This window comes from Bubalus bubalis, chromosome 9, assembly GCF_019923935.1.
Source record: "Bubalus bubalis isolate 160015118507 breed Murrah chromosome 9, NDDB_SH_1, whole genome shotgun sequence".
Taxonomy (NCBI): Eukaryota; Metazoa; Chordata; class Mammalia; order Artiodactyla; family Bovidae; genus Bubalus; species Bubalus bubalis.
The window spans coordinates 88,104,441-88,125,223 of record NC_059165.1 but is presented as its reverse complement, the minus strand read 5'-3'; the positions used below and the strand labels follow the sequence as shown (position 1 = coordinate 88,125,223).

The window sequence follows — 20,783 nt, the reverse complement described above, 5'->3', positions numbered from 1 at the left end:
GCGTCATTAGAACTTTTGAGGGCTTCCCTGGTGGCTCAGTTGATAAAAGAATCTGCTTTCAATGCAGGAGACCTGGGTTTGATCTCTAGTTGGAAAGATCCCCTGGAGAAAGGAATGACAGAATCCCACTCCAGTATTCTGTCTCTCCTGGAGAATCCCATGGACAGAGAGGCCTGGCGGGCTACAGTCCACGGGGTCACAAGAGTCAGACACGACTTAGCGACTAAACCACCACCACCACCACCGTTAAATATTTAAGTCCTAGAGACTAAATCTTAGATACTAAACACTTGTTCAATGAAATGTTGATATCCAGAATTTGTTTTTATTTATCCAGAAGGGGTGGGGGGAGGCGCTCTTCCTTCCCTTATTAGTTTTTAAAAAGATATGCTAATGCATTTTGTTTTCCTCCTAGTCTACAACTTACATAAAAACTTATGCACTGAGTACTAGCAAAAATGGTTATGTCACAAATATGAATAAGAAACATTTACTTTCATGTCTGATTTTCATTAGAACATAATCTTATCTGTACTCTTTCTGAGGCCTTACAATTCTAAAATGCACTATGTACTTCCTGTCTTCCTCTCTTAACTCTAACAGATATATATATATTTAGGAGATATATTTGAAGTTTTTAAAAAATACACTGTGGAGCTACCACATCAACATACGGCGAACTGCAATACCCATTTAGTCTAAAACGCTGCTATCTATATGCATTATTCATGCGCTCCCATCACATGTTCCTTCTTTGAAAATAAAAATTACTAGGCCAATACAAAAGTAAAAATCTGGAACATAAAATTCAGACAAAGGATCATGCTGAGACTACGTTTCCAAAGGATCTCCTCTCTGCTCTCCCACTCGTCTCTGATGTGCGCTCCGTCCCTCTGCGCCTGCGTGCCCTGTGCGCACGGCCTTATCCAGGGTGTCCTAGGGTCCCCTTTCCCCTCCTCCCCCATGTCTTCACCTTATTAACTACGCTGATGACTCGTGAGTCTACTTTCTCTTCTCTGAGCATTAGACACACATTCAACTGCTTACTGGACACGTCCGTGTGAATGCTGACAGGATACTCAAACTTCCTATGTTCACAAAGTGTAAAGCGTTAGTCACTCAGTGGTGTCCGACTCTTTGCGACCCATGGACTGTAGCCCGCCAGGCTCCTCTGTCCATGGGATTCTCCAGGCAAGAATACTGGAGTTGGTTGCCATGCCCTCCTCCCGGGTATCTGTCCCAGGATCGAACCTGGGTCTCCTGCATTAGCAGGCAGGTTCTTTGCCGCCTGAGAGGCCAGGGAATCCCACTTGTGACGGTGGTTTAGTCACTAGCTCGTGTCCGATTCTTGTGCCGCCATGGACTGCAGCCCGCGAGGCTCCTCTGTCTGTGGGATTCCCCAGGCGAGGATGCTGGAGGGGGCCACCATCTCCTCTGTGTCCACAAGTGAGCGTGTAACCTCACTTCTGCAGCCTGGTCCTCCTTTCCATGCCCCCTGGGGTGGGCAACGCTCCTAGCAGTACTTCAAGCCGGGGCTGAGGGCGCTGCTCCGCTCCTCTTCCTCACAGTGTCACGTCACAGCATCCTGGGGACTCGATTCTATCCCACCCTCCTCTCTCCACCCCACGGCACTGCCACAGCCTGCCTTCAGCCCCACCGCCTTCCACCTACTTCGCTGTAGTCGCCGCCTAACTGATTTGCTAGAGCTTCACAGCCTTCCTTCCCTGCCTGATACTCCTTGCCCTGTGTTTAGATCTACCTTTCCAAGTACAAAACTGATGTCACGTACCACTTTAAAATCCCTCAATGGCTTTCCAAAACCTGCAGGCTAAATTTAAACTCTCGAAGCCTATGAAACCCTGTTCTCTCTCCAGCCTCATCTATCAACGTTTTCTTGCATTCTAAGCTTCGGTCTGCTGCTCGAAGTTCCTTAAATATGCTATGATCAAACTTTCTCACTTCTCTGCCCTCGATCTGAAGGAACCTTCCTACTGCTCCGTGGCTAACTCGGGCACCTCTTCTCTATACCCTTGCTCTGAGGTTCCACGCTCCTCCTTTCTGTACTCACAGAACCTTGTGTTCACCTCCACCAAAGTAAAATTTGCATCTCACACCAAATTTAAAAGGTCCGCTGCATCGCACATGTGCTCCTCACGGAGAGGGCATGTAAAACGTCAGCCCACCAAGGGCCAGTGCCATACACCGCACAGAGCAACTCATCAACACACGTTTTCTGAATGAATACTTTTATGAATATATAAACGTCACAGTCACGTGGTTTTTCAGGCCTAACTTTTGGAGTAATATAAATGCCCCACCTCCCTCACATTTCTATGTGCATGCGTGCATGATAAGTTGCTTTGGTCGTGTCCCAATTCTTTGCAGCCCCACAGACTGTAGCCTGCCAGGCTCCTCTGTCCATGGGATTCTTCAGACAAGGATACTGGAGTGGGTGGCCATGCCCTCCTCCAGGGGTTCTTCCCGACTCAGGGATCAGACCTGCTTCTCTTACAGCTCCTGCACTGGCAGGTGGATCCTTTACCATTAGCGCCACAGGGAAGCCCATATTGATCAAATATAGCTTCCAGGAAGTGATTACTGACTCACTTAAAAGTCCCTCTAAGACTCTTCTCTGGACAGCTTCATGCACAAACGCATGCCACCGAGGAGCAGTTTAAGGCCAGGTTCCAGAGGCAACGGGAGGCCCAAGGTAAAAGCACAGGTGGAGCAGCCTCAGGCCCTTCAGGAAACGCACACGAAGTATGAAGGGAGAACACAAGAGCCTGCCATCTGGAGCAGGGGGAAAGGTTCGTACTCTCAGGCTCTAAGATAGCAATCACTTACGCCAACGTGGACTGAGTATTTGGAAGGCTAAAAGACAAAGATATACTACTGACTTAACTTTGTGACCTGGCGAGAGAAAGCTGAGAGAGAAGTATCATCAAACCCCCTACCTGTGAATGTATCAAGTAACTCATGATTCCCAGACTGTGTCGAGCAGTCGGCAAACATCCAGGGGCCCCATGGGATGTCTTCAGTGTGAGGGGAGCACAATGATACTTAATATATGTACAACGCTGTGTGAACTAGTCCAAGATGACTCAAAATTCCAGTCTTAGAGCACACACTTTTTACAGTGACATATATTTGCAAAGCAGAGTATTCAGCAGCTGCTATGCAAGAAGTCCAGTACTGCACAGAAGTAGGTACGGAGCTGGAGAAGACGCTGGTGGTGTTCCGTCTGAGCCCAGAGTTTGAAGAGCTCTATAAAGCCACACAGGCACACACATAAGTAATCATGGTTATTTGGGAAGGAAATAAGAATTTATTTTCTTCCTATGTATGTGTGTAACTTTTCAAGTGACAGCTCAGTTTTTAGAACATAAATACTAAGTTGTTTCAGTTCAGTTCAGTTCGGTCACTCAGTCGTGTCCGACTCTTTGCGACCCCATGAATCGCAGCACGCCAGGCCTCCCTGTCCATCACCATCTCCCGGAGTTCACTCAGACTCAAGCTGTTTAGACCAAACCTAATAAATAAATCTGTGAGGTATTTCTCTTGCCTTGCGAACACCATGAAAAAATTACTGAAGTGTTAAGAGAAACAAAAACAAAAGTTTGGGAGCCCCTGAAATAAGCTAAGTTAATCTTCTGAAATATCGACAGTGTCGCTAGGCACTGGGCATTTCTAAAACAAACAGCCACTTTTCCTGTGATGCCACGGACAGCCCATGACAGTCCATGATCCCCTAAGTACATGAGCTGCTTTCAAACCACATCCTACTATGCATCCAGTCTATACGACGGGGAGAAAATGACTAACGAAAGCTACACAAAAAGCTGTAACACAAAAAGAGATTTGATATTTTTTATAGTAAAGGAAAAGGATTTTACTAGTGGGTCTCACACAAAAATCAAAGCAACAGTTATGGCTTAACATCAACAAACTATGTGAAATGCCCTCTCCCAACCCCTGCTGTGTGGCACTGCCTGAGACTCAGCTCCAACATGACCTTCTGAGATGAGGCTGCTGGGCGTTCCTTGGTCCAAGCACTTAGAGCACAAGGCTCATTATTTCAATTTTAATGCTTAAAAATACTGCTTATAATTTATCTGCCCACAGCTGGACTTTCCTACCATGCTAAAAGTTCTTTGACCACAGCTGTGCCTGACACATTGGACAATGGCTGCTGAATAAAAGGATTTTAAATAAACAATGTCAGCTCAGTTCTCTAAAAACTGTTTGTCTTATCCAATAGTATGACCAAATATTTCTCAAGGACCTACCACATATGGAAGATGTTAAAAAAAAAAAAAAAAGATGAAAATTCTAGTGGATTTGCATTTCCACACAAGTAAATTACTTATCTGTTTTGTTGGGTTTTTCGCTTTTGCGTCACAATACTGCTATCTCCCAGAGAGTAGCTGCACCGTCTTTACTGTCTCAGCTTTTATGCTGGCTGTTAATAGGAAAGCAAGCTTTACTGTGCCTCAGAATCTCTGTGGGGGCTTGTTAGAACACAGGCTGCTCACCTCTCCTTGCAGAATTTCAGATTCACCAAGTTTGGGGCAGGTCCAGGAACGTTCAAGGCTAACAGTGATGCTGATGGCTCAGTGGTTTACAAATACTGACTCTGAAGATTTACAGCTGAGTGTTTTAAAACAATGGGCAATTCTTAAGAGTATTACTATATGCCAGGCATATTTCTAAGCACTTTAAATACAGGAACTCATCTGATAATACCTTGAAAAGCAGTATGCTACATTTTAACACTCCTTCAAATCCAAGAAACTCTGGCAAACTCTCACTTGGACTCTCGGCCAGTGGTCATGTTCCCACCTTATATTCACATTAGTTAACCTCTCTAACTCTTAAACACTATTTTAAAGTTTGTGTGTGTATGTTTAAATTATTTGGAAAGCCATTGGGTTGAATGGTTTCTCTCATTAAAAACAACAACCTAGCCACCAAAGAATGTGTTTTAATCCATAGTTTTCATCAAAAAGAAGAGCCTATTCACTGCAGCAAACAAAGAAAGGCTTCTGAACCTGCGAACTCCAAAGGGCTCAGGGCACAGGCAGCAGTCAGGCATGCCCCTCTCCCGAGTCTTTCCGAGGAGAGGTCTATTTGCATACTTTAAAAGCTGCTACCTGAGGGTCAAGCTTCTAATTTAGCACACACAGACAGACTAAGATACTGCTCAGAAACGAGGCCAGTGGGCACCATCTCCACTTTCCTCTTGCCTGTTCCAGGTCCCCTAGTGTCTCCCAGGGGACACACTTTTTGATTGCCTCGCTGTGGTGGCCAGCTGGGCTCCAGGTCATGGGTCCCGGAACATAAAAGCAATCGACTAATTCTTTCCTAGCTATCACCGCAACGCCTCAGTGCATAGGGAACAGACAGAGATACCTAGCTCCCCGCTTTTCTGTGAAAGGGGTCTACTTGCGTAGCTCAGAGATGCTGCCTGAGCGTCTGACTTCCAGTCGGCCTGCATCCAGGTGACTGCAAGGTGCTGCCTGAGATCCTCCCCTCTGAGCACTGACAGGTTTTGGCACACCCTCAGCAACAAAGAATGTGGCTGTGGACAATCACTAGGTTTGAGAGCCAACCAAGAACTTGGACCAGGCTGAAGATAATGTTCAACCCCTGCACGTGGCCAGCACATCACACCTGGAAGAGGCGGCGTATTAACACACAGAAGAAACCAACAGAGAGTGTCCAGGAAAATGAAGAAACGTGGCCCCAAAAAAGAACAAAATAAAGCCTGAAAACAGACCTTCACAAAATGGAGATAAATGACTTACCTGATAATGAATTCAAAATGAAAGTCATAAAGATGCTGACTGACACCATGAGGGCAATACCGGAAACGAGTGAGAATTTTAACAGCAACAGAAAATGTAAGTACCAAACAGAAATCACAAAGCTGAAAGAACACAATTACTAAATTGAAAAATTCAACAGAAGGGTTCAGCAAAAGACAAGCTCATGTGAAAGAACGGATCAGCAAACTCAAAGACAGTGCAGTGGAATTTGACAGGAGAAAAAAATAAAGAAACAAAAGTGAAGACAGATTAATGAACAAGAGACAAAATCTAGCAGACCAATGTGTACGTTATATGGTGCCAGAAGAAGACAGAGAGTCAAAGGCAGAAAGCTTATCTGAAGAATACTGGCTGAAACATCTACAACCTTGGTGAAAGAGACAGATGTCCAGATGCAGGAAACCCAGAGAGCTGCAAATAAATTAATATAAAAAGACCCACACTGAGATACATTACAGTTAAACTGCCAAACCTGAAAGACATACAGGTACACACACAAGGAGTAAGAACCCCCCAAAAAATTATCTTTAAAAAGCAACTTGTTACATATAAAGTAATCCTCTACCCCTTATAGAAATGTTGGAGAATTGAGTGGGAAGGTATATTTTAGGTGTTAAAAGAAAAAAAACAAAAAACCGTTAACCAAGACTATTCTACCAGCAAGCCTGTCCTTCAGAAGTGGAAGAGACAAAGAATTTTACAGACAAGCAAAAGTTGCAGAAATTCATCATCATTAGAATAGACAAAAAGAAGTTACAGGGAGTTGTTAAAGCTGAAACAAAAGAATGATAGGTACTAACAGAAAAGCATATTAATGTGTGATTATCACTGATAAAGGTAAATACACAATTAATGATGGTGGATAAACCAATAATTTATACTTATAAATACATATAAATCTAGTATAGATATTAGAAGACAAAATTAATAAAAAGAACCAGAACTATCATTTTTAAAACATTATGCAAGGTAAAAAATATGTAAATAATGACATCAAAAATATAAAATGGGAAGAAAAAAATATTAAGCTTTAGGATGCATTCAGTCTAAAGTTGCCACCTGCTTAAAACAGACTGTGATATATGAAAGATGCCTTACATAAGCCTCAACATAACCACAAACCAAAAACAAAACCCTACAATGGATATACACAAGAGAGATAGAATGAATCTATACCACAGCACTATAAAAAAAATAATCAAATCACAAAGGAAGAGAAACAGAAACAGAAGAAACAAGAGTTATAAAACAACCAGAAAAGAACAAAATGGTAATACTAAGTTCATGCCTATAATTACTTTAAATGTAAATGAACTAAACATTCCTGTCAACAGACACAGAGTAGCTGAATAAAATAGAAACCACAAGACTCAGCTATATACGAACAACAAGAGCACTTCAGCTTTAAGGATACAGAGGGAAAGTGAGAAGAGAAAAAGGTATTTTGTTCAAATAAAAACCAAAAGAAAGCAGGGATAGGTGTGCTTACATCAAACAAAACAGGTAAGATTGTAATAAGAGACAAAGAAGGTCATTAAAAGGAGTCACTCCAGCAAGAGGACACAATACTTGTAAATATTTATGCACCAAACATGGAAGCACCTAACATATATAAAGCTAGTATTACAGACCTGAAGGAGAAACAGCAATTCAATAATAGCAGGAGACTTCAATAACCCACGTTCAAATATAGATAGATCATCTAGGCAGAAAACCAACCAGGAAACACTGGGCTTAATGACCCTTCAGATCCGATGGACTCCACAGACATTCTCAGAACATGCTACAGAACACTTCATGCAACAGTAACAGAATACATATTCTTCTCAAGTACACATGATCAGTCTACAGGATACATCATATGTTAAGTCGCAGTTCAAGTATTAATAAATTAAAAAGACTGAGGTCATATCAAGCATTTTTATCTGACCATGAAAATATGAAATGAGAAATCAATTACAAGAAAAAAAGTGGAAAACTCACTTAACATACTACTGACAAACCAATAGGTCACAGAAAAAATTAAGAGAGAAATCAAGGGCCTTACCAGGCGGTGCCTGCCAACGCAGGTGACACAGGCTGGATCCTGGTCCCGGCAGACCCCACACGGTGCAAGGCAACGGAACCCACGCACCACAACCACCAAAGCCCAGGCACCTGGAGCTGGTGCGCCACGAGAGAAGCCGCCACAATGAGAGGCCTGCTCACCACAACCAGAAAAAGCCCACGTGCAGCAAGGAAAGTCCAGCAAAGTCAAAAACAAAATACATTTTTCAAAAACTTTTCCAAGGGAAATCAAAAAACATTTTGAGACAAAAATGGATATATTACATACCAATCTTCTGGGATGCAGCAAAAGCAGGACTAAGAAAAAAGTTCACAGAAACAACTATGTTAACAACATCAGAACTCAAATAAACAGTCTAACTTTATACCTCAAGTCGCTCAGTCCTGTCCCACTCTTTGAGACCCCATGAAATACACAGTCCATGGAATTCTCCAGGTCAGAATACTGGAGCGGGTAGCCGTTCCCTTCTCCAGGGGATCTTCCCAACCCAGGGATCGAACCCAGGTCTCCTGTACTGCAGGTGGATTCTTTACCAGCTGAGCCACTTCCCTGGTAGCTCAGATGGAAAAGAAACTGCCTGCAATTTAGGAGACCAGGGTTCAATCCCTGAGTTGGGAAGATCCCCTGGAGAAGAGAATGGAACCCATTCCAGTATTCCTGCCTAGAGAATTCCATGGACAGAGGAGCCTGGTGGGCTACAGTCCATGAGGTCTCAAAGAGTCGGACACGACTGAGCAACTAACACACACACACATACCTCAAGTAGTTAGAGAAAGAATAAAGCCCAAAGTTAGGAGAAGGAAGAAAATGAGAGGAAATAAATGAAAAATAAAAAGGCAATAGAAAAGATTAGCAAAACAAAGAGCTACTTTTGAAAATAGGGAAGAAACTCTTTAAACTTACCAAAAATAGAATTAAGTTACAAAAGAGGAGACATTACAACTGAAACCATAGAAATACAAAGAATCACAAAGATTACTAAGAACAATTTCATGCCAAAAAACTGGACAACCCAGAAGAAATTAGTAACTTCCTGCTACCGCTACTGCTGCTGCTAAGTCGCTTCAGTCGTGTCTGACTCTGTGCGACCCCAGAGACGGCAGCCCACCAGGCTCCCCCGTCCCTGGGATTCTCCAGGCAAGAACACTGGAGTGGGTTGCCATTTCCTTCTCCAATGTATGAAAGTGAAAAGTGAAAGTGAAATCGCTCAGTCGTGTCCGACCCTCAGCAACCCCATAGACTGCAGCCTACCAGGCTCCTCCATCCATGGGATTTTCCAGGCAAGAGTACTGGAGTGGGGTGCCATCGCCTTCTCCAGATATTATATACAGAAAACCCTAAAGACTCCACCAAAGAACTGATAGAACTCATAAGCAAATTATGAACGGGGTAACGGAACAATGGAAAAGATAGTCTCTTCAATAAATGGTGCTGGGAAAACTGAACAGCCACATACAAAAGAATCCAACTGGACCAATACCTTACACTACATCCAAAAATCTATTCAAGATGGAGTAAATACTTGAATGCAAGACCTGAAAACATAAAACTCTAGAAGAAACCAGGAATAAGTTCCTTGACATCACTCCTGGCAATGATTTTTTTTTTAATTTGGTACCAAAAAATGAAATTTTGGAAATTTTTGGTACCAATGGAATTTTATTCAGTCATAAAACAAAAGATGGAAGAACTGCCACTCATAACAACACTGATGAAACTGGAGGCCATGATGCTAAGTGAAATTAAGTTAGAAATAAAAAATGAGTACTGTGCAATCTCACTGCTATCTGAATTCTGGAAAAAAAAAAAAAAAAAAAACTAATGCAGAAACAGAGAACAGACCAGTGGTGGCCAGAGGCAGGAGGTTAGAGCCGGGGTGGGGGTGGAGTGGCAGAAATGGGTTAAAGGGGCCAAAAGGTACAACTCCCAGTTGTAAGTTCTGGGGATATAAAGTACAGCACAGGGACTATAATTAGCAATACTGTCTTGTATATTTGACTGTTGCTAAGAATAAATCTTAAAAGTTGTCATAAAAAGTAAAAAGAATTTATATGAGGTGCTGAGTGTCAACTGGATTTACTGTGGTAAGCATCTCACAATATATTCATGTACCAAATCATTCTGTTGTGCGCTTTAAACAAACACAATGCTACATGTTAATCACTTCAGTAAAACTGGAATGTGGGGACCTTGTCCTATTACAGATCGGAAGTAGTGAAATAAACTTTAGCTCCATCGCCCTCATATGACCTACTTCTCACCATTTTCATTCCTTACCTCTGGACTCTACCAAGATTTCTACAAACACACCACAAGTGTGAGTCACGGTTTTATTCCAGTAATGACTGGGTAAGTCTTAAGCATACCAAGATGATTATAGAGTTCATATATCTATTTACAAGTATCAGTGATGATGTGAGTTACTAAACTCACTATCTCCTATCTGTGTCCACGAACTCCAAGTTCATGCCAAGTCTGATGAACACGGGAGGCAATATATAAAACACATTATCTTATACTCTACAAATAGTGAGCAAAATACATTGTAACAGAGGAAGAAAATTCAAAAACCATTAGATACAATAGAGTAACTGTGGGGAAAAGATAGCATTACCATGACTTTAAAATATACAAAAATAAATGATTGACAGAGGATTTTATTACCTATTAATATTTGATGAGCTCTGATAGAGTGTTCAAAATGACATATAGTGGTTATGATTTGGGGGAGAGGATGAAAACCATGTGAATAAACTGCTTGATATAGGCCTCTACCTTACTTTTTGCTCATTATATCAAGTTTACTTAATAGGGCACAGAAGCCAAAAGATAACTGAAGTAACTGCTTACAGACCTTAGCTTAACTAGAATCCTGATGAAGGTGTACATAACCAGCATGGAATATAGCCTTCTTTTACTTTTTCACTTTGGTGACTGCAGCCATGAAAACAGAAGAGGGCTGCCCCTTGGAAGAAAAATTATGACAAACCTAGAACGCATATTAAAAAGCAGAGATACCTTTGCCAACAAAGGTGAGTATCGTCAAAGTTATGGTGTTCCCAGCGGTCATAGATGGATGTGAGATTTCGACCATAAAGAAGGCTGAGCGTCAAAAAACTGATGCTTTCAACTTGTGTTGAAAGGTGTTGGAAAGTCCTTTGGACAGCAAAGAGACTAAACTAATCAATCCTAAAGGAAAACAACCCTGAGTATTCATACTGAAGCTGAACCTCCAATACTTAGGCCACATGATGTGAAAAGCCAACTCACTGGAAAAGACCCCGCTGCTGGGCAAGACTGAAGGCAGGAGGAGAAGGGGACGACAGAGGATGAGATGGTTGGATGGCATCACTGACATAAGGACATGAGCTTGAGCAAACTCTGGGACATGGTGAAGGACAGGAAAGCTTGGCATGCTGCAGCTCATGGGGTCAGGAAGAGTCGGACACAACTTAGAACCGAACAACAATTCTATACATGTTTACTTCAGCATTTGCTAAAGATGCTCAAGTTTTTGACATTCAAAACTGTTGTTTCTTAAAGCTGTTTGTATAATTCTCATATCCTTAGTTTTTAATTTATTTTACTGATTTGGATTAACTTCTCAGTTTATTTTTTACACCTAAACAATAGCTTAGGGTATTCTAGAGCTACAATGATTAAATTTTTTAACTGTTCTTAAAGGATTTGAAGCAGCTTTGTAACATTTTTGGCTTCCCTTGTGGCTCAGTTGGTAAAGAATCTGCCTGCAATGTGGGAGACCTGGGTTGGGAAGATTCCCTGGAGAAGGGAAAGGCTACACACTCCAGTGCTCCGCCCTGGAGAATTCCATGGACTGTATAGTCCGTGGGGTTGCAAAGTGTCAGACATGACTGAGCAACTTTCACTTTCACTATAACATTTTACCAGAGGTCTGTTCAGTTCAGTCGCGTCCGACTCTTTGTGACTCCATGAATCGCAGCACGCCAGGCCTCCCTGTCCATCACCAACTCCCGGAGTTCACTCAGACTCACGTCCATCGAGTCAGTGATGCCATCCAGCCATCTTATCCTCTGTTGTCCCCTTCTCCTCCTGCCCTCAATCTTTCCCAGCATCAGGGTCTTTTCCAATAAGTCAGCTCTTCGCATTAGGTGGCCAAAGTATTGGAATTTCAGCTTCAGGATCAGTGCTTCCAATGAACACCCAGGACTGAGCTCCCTTAGGATGGACTGGTCGGATCTCCTTGCAGTCCAAGGGACTCTAAAGAGTCTTCTCCAGCACCACAGTTCAAAAACATCAATTCTTCAGCGCTCAGCTTTCTTCACAGTCCAACTCTCACATCCATACATGACCACAGGAAAAACCATAGCCTTGACTAGACGGACCTTTGTTGGCAAAGTAATGTCTCTGCTTTTCAATATGCTATCTAGGTTGGTCATAACTTTCCTTCCAAGGAGTAAGTGTCTTTTAATTTCATGGCTGCAGTCACCATCTGCAGTGATTTTGGAGCCCAGAAAAATAGTCAGCCACTGTTTCCACTGTTTCTCCATCTACTTCCCATAAAGTGATGGGACCAGATGCCTTGATCTTAGCTTTCTGAATGTTGAGTTTTAGGCCAACTCTTCCACTCTCCTCTTTCACTTTCATCAAGAGGCTCTTTAGTTCTTCTTCACTTTCTGCCATAAGGGTGGTGTCATCCGCATATCTATCTGAGGTTATCAATATTTCTCCTGGCAATCTTGATTCCAGCTTGTGCTTCCTCATGCTTCCAGCCTAGCATTTCTCATGATGTACTCTGCATAGAAGTTAAATAAGCAGGGTGACAATATACAGCCTTGATGTACTCCTTTTCCTATTTGGAACCAGTCCGTTGTTCCATGGCCAGTTCTAACTGTTGCTTCCTGACCTGCATACAGGTTTCTCAAGAGGCAGGTCAGGTGGTCTGGTATGCCCATGTCTTTCAGAATTTTCCACAGTTTATTGTGATCCACACAGTCAAAGGCTTTGGCATAATCAATAAAGCAGAAATAGATGTTTTTCTGGAACTCTCTTGCTTTTTCGATGATCCAGTGGATGTTGGCAATTTGATCTCTGGTTCCTCTGCCTTTTCTAAAATCAGCATGAACATCTGGAAGTTCACGGTTCATGTATTGCTGAAGCCTGGCTTGGAGAATTTTGAGCATTACTTTAGCGTGTGAGATGAGTGCAATTGTGCAGTAGTTTGAGCATTCTCTGGCATTGCCTTTCTTTGGGACTGGAATGAAAACTGACCTTTTCCAGTCCTGTGGCCACTACTGAGTTTTCCAGATTTGCTGGCATATTGAGTGCAGCACTTTCACAGCGTCATCTTTCAGGATTTGAAATAGCTCAACTGGAATTCCATCACCTCCACTAGCTTTGTTCCTAGTGATGCTTCCTAAGGCCCGCTTGACTTCACATTCCAGGATGTCTGGCTCTAGGTCAGTGATCACACCATCGTGATTATCCAAGTCGTGAAGATCTTTTTGCACAGTTCTTCTGTGTATTCTTGCCACCTCTTAATATCTTCTGCTTCTGTTAGGTCCATACCATTTCTGTCCTTTATGGAGCCCATCTTTGCATGAAATGTTGCCTTGGTATCTCTAATTTTCTTGAAGAGATCTACTAGTCTTTCCCATTCTGTTGTTTTCCTCTATTTCTTTGCACTGATCGCTGAAGAAGGCTTTCTTATCTCTTCTTGCTATTCTTTGGAACTCTGCATTCAGATGTGTGTATCTTTCCTTTTCTCCTTTGCTTTTTGCTTCTCTTCTTTCCACAGCTATTTGTAAGGCCTCCTCAGACAGCCACTTTGCTTTTTTGCATTTTTCTTGGGGATGGTCTTGATTCCTGTCTCCTGTACAATGTGACAAACCTCCATCCATAGTTCATCAGGCAATCTATCAGACCTAGTCCCTTAAATCTATTTCTCACTTCCACTGTATAGTCATAAGGGATTTGATTTAGGTCATACCTGAATGGTCTAGTGATTTTCTCCACTTTCTTCAATTTCAGTCTGAATTTGGCAATAAGGAGTTCATGATCCGAGCCACAGTCAGCTCCCGGTCTTGTTTTTGCTGACTGTATAGCTTCTCCATCTTTGGCTGCAAAGAATATTATCAATCTGATTTCGGTGTCAACCATCTGGTGATGTCCATGTGTAGAGTCTTCTCCTGTGTTGTTGGAAGAGGGTGTTGCTATGACCAGTGCGTTCTCTTGGCAGAACTCTATTAGCCTTTGCCCTGTTTCATTCTGTACTCCAAGGCCAAACTGCCTGTTGCTCCAGGTGTTTCACTTGCTACTTTTGCATTCCAGTCCCCTATATACTCTATTTACCAGGCTAGTTAATAGATATTCAGACCAACAAAGTGACATTTTATTTCTATCCTGCTAAATAGGCATCAGTCTTTATTGTGGACATACGCCATTTCTTTCTGCATACTTTGTTCTGGAAGCAACAACCCTCTTCCTTTCCTTTGGAGAAATCACCTCTTCCTGACTCCAACCATATGATTCTGATAGGGTGTCAACCAGAGTAGTCCACAACCATGACCATGGTGTATGCACAGGACACAGCCTCGGCCAGAATCCTTCCCCGGGAAGGACTATACAGCAGGGAGATGCCCTTTCCTCCTCATGGTGGTTAAAATGAGATGATGAAGCTGGAGCTGAGGGCAACCATGGAAAAAAGAACACCCACCTCTCGTCAGAAAGTAAGAAGCCAATGTGCAAAGAATCAAGAAAGAGCATTGAGATGCCCCAGGTCTTGGGGATGCTTATTAAACAAATGTTTCTTTTTCTAAAACAAACGTTTAAGTAGCCAGATCCAGCTTTCCTGTGGGTAGTCTATGCACTGACAATACCACCTATGGGAGTTTGGTTTCTAAGATCACAACCAAAAATCTCTAATTAATATGTCAGAATTAGTACTGATCCTTGATAAGTAAGAAAAATGGAGAGAAGCAAGGAGTAGACTGCAAGGATTGAAGGAAAAAAATCTGCCAAAATTTCAGAAAGTAATAAACCTTTTCAGTATGCCGACTTGTACTGGATGAAGATACACTCTGGGAATAATAAATGACAATTCTACTTCTCTGGTTTCCAGAGTGCGTGCACCACTGGAACGCCGGCAGTGGTCCTCAGGTGAAGAGGCTTATGTGAGAGCCAATTCTACAGAAAATGAGAGCCATGTCATCAATCACCACAGAGAAATCCAAGCACCCAGCTAGCGTTACAAACAGGGACTGAGACCTAAGTCAAGGTACAGAAAGGCAAGGGATTTCATACTGCAAAGAGTTACACACAGGCGGGCTGCTGGTGACGCAGCTGAAATTCAGTCCTAAGCACAGTGCTGTCTTCATCTGGCCCTTTAGACTTGAGCAGAGAAACAGCCTTTTCCCACCTGGTGTAAATTTCAAAGCTGGTAACAGATGAGAAGTTCACAGGAGGCCCCCATATTTGTTTTTTATAGGGAATCTCAAAGCAAGTTTACAGAGATCTTTTCAAGGGCAGAACTGCTAAATGCAAAACTGAAGGAATTAGCTGTTCTCCTCTCTCTGTGAGAAACCTCAAGTGAACACAGTGATCTCCTTTTCTCTTCAGTGAGGGTCTGGTTTAAGCCACACACTGCAAGTATGAAAGCGGAAACACAAAACAGGCTTGAAAACAAGCCTGAAATAGCTTTTCTAGGTACCAGTGATATATTTCTCAATCTCAAGAGTGCTAAAGTCTTTACACTAGTTTCTGCTACCACACGTCCACCTGAGGCTGTTCCTGCACATGTGTGCATATGTTTATGGTGGGGGGGGGGTGGTGTGTGAGCGTGCACACGCGCTCGCAATAGGAGGGAAGAGGGCAGGGCACACACATCAGAAGAATGATAAGCCTGAGGACACGACATACACTGATTAGAACCAAACAGGTGCAGAATGGCCGATGAGTCAGCTTTCACTCGACCTTGAGCCTCAGTGCATGCTCGCTGTGACGCGTCAGCAAGCTAACTGACGCCCTATGTCGTGACAGTTCCGAGGCGAGTCAAAGTGGGCAGTGGTCCAATTCCTGGAAATCCCCGCTACCCTGCCTCCCTGAAACAGGGGGAATAATCCTCCCACACCAACCCATAATAACTAACCACGCAGTATGTCGGGGCTGTTCTCACCTTCCGAGACGGCCCACACTCTGTTGGTGGAGTATGTTTCTCACTAAATAAATCCATTTTTTACCTATCACTTTGTTTCTTACTGAATTATTTCTGCGATGAGACAACCAAGAACCTCAGCTTCATTAAGTCCTGAATCAGGTGTGTGATCTCAGTCGAAGACCATGGGTTTTGGCCAGGCTGGAGACCCTGGTTCAAGTCCCAATCTGAGTTACAGTTTCATGTGTAGTAGGGCTTCCCTGGTGGCTCAGTGGTAAAGAACCCACCTGCCAAGGCAGGGGACACAAGTTTGAGGAAATGGCAACCCACTCCCAGTATTCCTGACTGGGAAACCCCACGGACAGAGGAGCCTGGGGGTATAGTCCAGGGGGTCGCAAGAGAGTCAGAAATGACTTAGCAACTAAACAAGAAGAGCTCACTTCAGGAAATGACTGTATACTGAACAAAGAAAATGTGGAGTAATACACTGATATTACAGCAGTGAAACCTAAACTGGACTTCTTACCTCTGGAAGTAAAGATAATAAATTCGTGTTGTTCACGCCACTAAGCCTGTGATAATCTGTTACTGCAAGCCGCAGGACAATACTGTACCGAGAGGGCATATCACTTGCCAAGGACCCACAGCTAACCAAGCAGGTCTGGGAGTCTCCCTGGTCCACTGCTCTTTTCTTTCCACCACCACATACACAGTTACTCAAAAATAAACACCTTCATGTTTCAAAAACAGTCATGTAATCACCCCCAAACATATATGTAAAATAGAAAAAGAAGATAAAATGCTTGTATTAACTTTTTGTAAATATTGTTCACAATTAAGTCAAGCAATGTTCTATAATTACTTTTCTTGTACTGTGTTTTGTGTTGAATTTCTTTTTATTTGCTTAACTTCCTATGAAACCAACATATTGTTTTAACACCATCCACAAATTTCTTGCAGTATAACTGGTTAAAATGCTAAATGACTAACCCATATAGTCTGAAATTTCACTAAATGGAATGAGTATCTTTCACTCAACTGACGTTTAAAAAGGCCCAAAACATCTGCTTTTTTTTTAACTTCAGGGTAATGTTCCTGTATTATTACTTTGATAATTTATTCTCCTCAATGACTGTTTTCTACTTTGTGAAATTCTGTGGCAGATCTGAACTTTCAGGATTGATCATCTAATTTTCTTAACCTTTCCCTTGTACTTTCCATCTATTTCTTTTTTTAAATTTTGTTTCTACTTTTTACTTTTTAAAAAAAGATTTATCTTCTAGTCCTTCTCCTAGGCTTACTTCAGCTATATCAATCATTTCCAAACACTGTGTGTTCCTCTGAATTTGTTCTTTCTCTCACCCCCACCCCTTTCTTTGGAGGCACACTGTTCTTGTTTCAAGGGCCTAACATCTCAATCATCTGAGGAATATTGACAGTTTCATTGTAGTTCTTCTTTATTTCCTGTATCATCAATTTCCTCAGTTCTTTCAGTGAATCTCCTTTAGCTTTCCTCAAGCCTGAGGATTATCTGGGCTGCACACATGAGGGTTAGTATACATGGCTCTAGGCATGCTGACTGTTGTGATCAGCAACAGATGAAATAATGGTGAATGGAGTTTTCCCTCGGGGAGTCCACAACTACACACATCACTGGGTCTTTTCTGTAGAGTCAGTTCTCTAGGGAAGAACCTGCTTCAGGCCAGCCTGGGCAGCTCAAACCTAGATGCAGGCCTTGCAGGAACTAGGCAGTTAAAGCCTCTGGTTTGCTTCTGGTCGGTATCCCTCTCTGCAGACAACTGGGTGTGGCTACGTTCTGTAAATTCCCAGTCTATCATCTGTTTTATTACCTTTCATTCATACTTACTGCTTTCCGTGAGTTCTTTTCCTTATGGAAAAGAATACCATTTTGTATTTTAGACACCTCTGTTGTTGCTACTGTTTAGTCGCTAAATCAAGTCCAACTTTTTGTTACCCCGTGGACTGTAGACCGCCACGCTCCTCTGTCCTCGGAATTCCCTAGGTAAGAATACTGGAGTAGGTTGCCATTCCTTCTCCAGGGGGTCTTCCCAACCCAGGGAGCAGACCTGCGTCTCCTGTGTTGGCAGGCAGGTGCTTTACCCCTGAGTCACCAGGGAAGCCCTCAGACTCCTTTAATGTCATACAAAGTGTAGTTTCAGGAGGGAGAAGACTGAATGTGGATGTGTTTGGTCCAATATCCTCTCTCTGTTACATAACTGGATCTCCCCTCCTGGTAACAAAACCAAACCGAACCAAAATACTTCTAGAAAGAGGCCCATTTTTCAAACTTTGAAGGTCCCACTCATTTCAGATAGAATGTGCTTGAAAATAACCAATGGAGATTTAAACAAAACAAAACCAACCATTATTTAAAATGAGAGCAAATTACAATTCATCAATTCAACGTCCATAAAAAGAGCACTAATGGGGCTTCCCTGATGGTCTGGGGTTAAGAATCTGCCTTCCAGTGCAGGGGGTGCGGTTCTGATCCCTGGGGTCAGGGAGCTAAGAGCCCATATGCCAGGGGGCAACTAAGCCCAATGCCGCCCAGCTACTGAACCCCAGTTCTTAGAGCCTGCACACCGCAACAAAGAGCCTGCCTGCCTCAACTAAGACCTGACGCGGCCAAATAAATAAAGACTAAGAAAAACAAAAGAGCACTTAACTGCAGGCACTATGCTAAGTACTTAATCTGCCTGCCAATGCTGGAGGAGATAAGGATCCCTGGGTAGGAAAGATTCTCTGGAGAAGGGTTTGGCTACCTACTCCAGTATTTCTGCCTACAGAATCCCGTGGACAAGAGGAGCCTTGTGGGCTACAGTCCATGGGGTCACAAATACAACATCTACTTTAATATACTGAAGTCTATTAGGTATGTGTGAATATTTCTATTTGCTGAGGTTTAATTAATTTGCTCAAGGTCGAACAGTAAATATCCAATGTTGTGTATAACTTCAAATTTATCGAAACACATACTAGTGAAAAACTAGTCTGAAAATTGTAGGGTTCTGCCCATTAATTCACTAGCCTTAATTCAGTCTACTAGTTCACTTCTTAGTAGTTTCCAAATCTGTGTGTAACACATTTGACTAGACACTTGCCTATATGCTTTTAAGATTATAATTTTATAAAAATTATCCTCAACTCACAAATGAAAACAAGTAAAAAGTAACACACAAAAATAAAACAAATGTTGTCCCACCAGTTAAAACAGAGGGACATAAGCACTGAAATAGCTCTTCAAACAACTGAAAGAATGGCGACTCCACAAAACTAAGTGGAGCATGAGTGCTGGAAATGTCTAAAAATTAGAAGAATTTTTACTATGTACAAAGGTGATAAGAGACCTAACTTTACTCAGTACTGAAAGGAGCTATTTGGTGAGATCTTAGAATCTGTCTTGCATACAAGAGCTAACAAGATTGATCTGTAGTAGTTTCTACCCGTCATAAATATGTTTAAAGCAGAGAAAGATGAAAAACAGAATGGTTTTTATGTGTTTATGTCACAGATGGACAGATTAAGTGCTTTTCAAAATGTCTTATATGGTACTTATAAATATGTCCCAGATAATTACTAAAATATTACTATAGTATAATATTAGGTCCCAGAAATTACTTAAATTTTAATTCCTCTTTAATCATAAATTATATAAAGTTTGCATAAACATTTTACTCTTCTACAACTATGAACAGTTTATTACCTAGACTTTACCTCTCTGATACTGACTTCTTTTCTTTCTTTTTTCTTCTGATTTTAAAAATAATACAATTGAGGTCCTTAACTTTCTATCCCATTTGTATATACCAAGGCCATGTGAGAATCAGGACCCAAACCACTAACTCTGGACAGTAAAGGCTTAATCCTCTTTATCCTTGCTGTTTCTAGGTTTATAAAACCCAATAATCAGTAAAAAACAAAACAATGCAAAGGTTCATGCTATTGATGTTTCAGAAGAACCTTAATTTTAGCCATTTTAAAAATTCAATGCCTTATGAACAGATGCAGACTTTCACAGCATTTATACAAATGACAGAACATGTACCGAAGAAAGTGTTTCCTACAAAAACACAACCATCTCTCAGATGGTGAGATGATTTGCAAAAGATCTTTTAAGAAATGTTTCAGCATTCACATAAGCTGCCAGTTCATAGGAGCTCACTGCTGCTGCTGCTGCTAAGTCGCTTCAGTCATGTCCGATTCTTCGCGACCCCATGGGCTGCAGCCTACCAGGCTTCTCCGTCCACGGGATTTTCCAGGCGAGAGTACTGGAGTGGGGTGCCATCACCTTCTCCATAGGAGCTCACAATAGCTACTTAACATGACCTCACAGATGAGGAACATTTTCGTTATGAAGATATAGACAGTATTTTGTAATGAGCATAGAGAAAAAAATTGTTAGGACTTATCCACCATACATATATATATATATATATTTTTTTTTTTTTTTTAACTATTTGACCACAATATTTTTTTCTCTTCCTACTCCCCGAAAAAATCTTTCCTTGAGTTTCTTTCCTATTTTTCCCCCCAGTGATAATTATTTTTATCACAGTAAAGGTAAAATAATCCTGTTTCTCAACTCCAGAGCTCCATGTTCTGAACTGTTCTGTATTCAATGGTCTCATATGTGAATATGCTCACCTGGGAGTGTTGTAATGTTAGAGGAAAAGACTTAACCTTCTATTTTTACTTTGCATCTTTTTTTAAAATTAAATTTCACTAATATTTAGTGCAT

General features: G+C 41.9%; 1 protein-coding gene and 1 long non-coding RNA gene across 8 annotated transcripts in view; both read right to left on the bottom strand.

Moving 5' to 3' along the window:
* CDC42SE2 (CDC42 small effector 2) overlaps window positions 1-20,783 on the bottom strand; it is a 118,575-nt gene that overhangs the window by 17,242 nt on the left and 80,550 nt on the right. The window lies entirely within an intron of this gene.
* Window positions 7,390-9,052, bottom strand: LOC123335129. The gene is made up of 3 exons (XR_006553483.1): window positions 8,797-9,052; window positions 8,161-8,189; window positions 7,390-8,025 (listed from the first exon to the last, which is right to left on the bottom strand). It is a non-coding gene; the product is annotated as an uncharacterized LOC123335129 (long non-coding RNA).